The sequence below is a fragment of the Brassica napus genome, chromosome C5 (assembly GCF_020379485.1).
Source record: "Brassica napus cultivar Da-Ae chromosome C5, Da-Ae, whole genome shotgun sequence".
NCBI lineage: Eukaryota > Viridiplantae > Streptophyta > Magnoliopsida > Brassicales > Brassicaceae > Brassica > Brassica napus.
This window is the reverse complement of record NC_063448.1, coordinates 52861159-52864032: the sequence shown is the minus strand read 5'-3', so window position 1 is coordinate 52864032 and position 2874 is coordinate 52861159. Positions and strand designations below refer to the sequence as shown.

General features: G+C 45.7%; 1 non-coding gene across 1 annotated transcript; it reads right to left on the bottom strand.

Annotated features, from left to right (window-relative positions):
- Nucleotides 1–225: 225 nt before the first annotated feature.
- Nucleotides 226–332, bottom strand: LOC125588101. Its single transcript, XR_007324497.1, has one exon. It is a non-coding gene; the product is annotated as a small nucleolar RNA R71 (small nucleolar RNA).
- Between the last annotated feature and the right edge of the window lie 2542 nt (nucleotides 333–2874).

Here is a 2874-nt window from a genome sequence, read left to right as displayed (position 1 = left end):
CCGTCTGAGGACCCGATGTATCACTTGGAGCATTTTGAGCGAGTCTGTGACACCAGCAGACATAATGGAGTTCCTCAAGGCGCTTTGAAATGCAGGTTGTTCCCGTTTTCCTTAGCTGATAAAGCTATCAGATGGTTAAAGTCCATCCCTCCAGGATCTCTTACTACATGGGAAGAGACAAGAGCTGCTTTTCTACAGCATTTCTTCACCAAGTCAAGGTCCACATATCTGAGAAGCAGAATTGGAAGCTTTCAGCAACTTGATTCAGAAAGCTTTCATGAGGCTTGGGAGCGTTTCAAGGAGTACACACAGGACTGCCCTCACCATGGCTACACTGATGTGAGTTTGCTGAACATTTTCTATAATGGAGTTCATGAAGAGAGTCAAGATGCCATGGACACAGCAAGTAATGGTGATTTCATGACCAAGACTGTTGAAGAAGCTTACACCTTGCTGAACAACCTGTCATCCAGCAAAGCAAACCGCAAGTCAAGGTTTGACACCAGCCAGAAGGGTGTTGGTAATGAATCCAAGAAGATAGATGAGCTGAATGCCAAGATTGAGATGCTTCTCAAGAGAGATCAGAAATCTGTGAAATTTGTGGAGGAGCAAGGCTATCGTTCCTCACAAGAAACTGTTGGTGATGATTCAGACGATATGCAAGCTGATGTGAACTACATTGGTGGTCAAGGAAACTACAACAGGAGCTACAATCAGAACCTTGGATGGAATCAAAATCAGCAAAATAATCTGTCTTACCGAAGCAACAATGTGGAGAATCCACAACATCAGTCCTACCCTCAGGCAGGAAACAGGCAGAACCAGAATCAGAACCAGAGTGTGTTCAACCAAGGATTTCAGAACAGAAATCAATATCAGGGGAACAACTCGGGAAACTCAGGATTTCAGCAAAGGCAGCAGTACAACAACTATCAGAATCAAGGAAATGCCTCTTCGTCACAGCCTTCTCAGGATAACGAAATTAAGAAGATGCTGCAAATGGTGCTAGAAGGTCAGAAGAATAGCACTGCAGAGATAAACACCAAGGTGGATAACATGTATGGAGAGCTTAATGGGAAGTTCGAAGCTTTGAACACCCATTTGAAAGTTTTGGAAAAGCAAGTTGCTCAAACCGCCTCCAGCAGCAGAACAGCACCTGGATTTCTACCAGGGAAGTCAGAGACGAATCCAAAGGAGTTTGTGAATGCTATAACACTTAGGAGCGGAAAAACGATTGAGGAATCGAAAGAGAAAGAGATCGACCGATCTCAAGAACAGATCGACCGATCCAAGGGAAAGGAGATCGACCGATCCGGTCCATCTGGATCGACCGATCCCGTGTCGACGAAGCCAAATTCCTCTGAACCTGAAGAGGTGTATGTGGCGCCTCCTGCTTATGTTCCTAAGGCTCCATACCCATCCAGACCAAGGCAGAAGATCAAAGAACGTGAGTACGAGAAGCTAAAGAACCTTGTTGGGGAGTTACATGTGAGATTGCCATTCGTTGAAGCGGTGAAGATGGTACCTTCTCTTAAAAGGTACATGAAGGAGATTCTTACCGATAAGATGAGCCTAGAGCGGGGTGTGTTGATGCTCAATGAGGAGTGTAGCGCAGTTCTACAAAATGTCATGCCTAAAAAGCGTGAAGATCCCGGAGCATTTGTTCTACCATGCCGCATTGGATCACTTACTTTTGAGAAGAGTCTCTGCGATCTGGGTTCAGGAGTGAGCCTAATGCCTTTCTCTGTCTCTGAGAGGCTAGGCATGACGAACTACAAACCTACAAGGATCTCCTTGGTCCTTGCTGACCGATCAGTGCGAAGACCAGTCGGTGTACTAGAAAACATCCCTGTTGGTGTTGGAAAGGGATATGTGCTTACCGATTTTGTAGTTCTGGAGCTGGAAGAGGAACCTAAAGATCCTCTCATTTTGGGCAGACCGTTTTTAGCTACTGCTGGAGCCATGATTGATGTACAGAATGGGCATATAGACTTACGTCTAGGAGACATGGCGATGAGATACAATGTGGAGAAGGTGCTGAAAAATCCGACTATTGATGGACAGACTTTCTGGGTTGATACATTGACTGAACTGGTGGAGGAAATGGATGAAGAGTTGCACACTGATGATCCTCTACAAGTCGCATTGACCCAAAAGGAGAGTGAGTTCGGGTTCATGAACCAAGAAGTGGTTGGATTTTCTGAGATTTTGGATTCAGCCTCACCGATTGAGAAGCATGTCGCCTATGTCAGCCTTGAAGACTCAGGCACCGATAAAACCGTCAAACCGTCATCCTCCCAACCAGATTGGAGTGAGGAGAATGCTCCAAAGGTGGAACTTAAAGCCCTCCCAGCTGGGCTGAGGTATGCATTCTTGGGACCGAATTCCACATATCCTGTTATTATTTGTGCTAACCTGAATAATGTGGAGACCGCTTTGCTTCTTTCAAAATTGCGAAAGTATAGAAAAGCATTGGGGTACTCTTTGGATGATATTACAGGTATTTCTCCAGATCTTTGCATGCACAAGATTCACTTGGAGGATGAGTCAAAGACGTCCATAGAGCACCAGCGAAGACTGAATCCCAAACTGATGGAAGTTGTGAAAAAGGAGATTCTAAAGCTGTTGAGTGCAGGGGTGATCTACCCAATTTCAGACAGCACTTGGGTGAGCCCGGTTCATGTGGTTCCTAAGAAGGGTGGCATCACTGTCATCACAAATGAGAAAGCTGAGCTGATTCCTACCAGAACAGTCACAGGGCATAGGATGTGCATTGACTACAGGAAGCTAAACTCAGCCACAAGGAAGGACCACTTCCCACTTCCTTTCATTGACCAGATGCTGGAAAGACTAGCCAACCACCCCTACTACTGT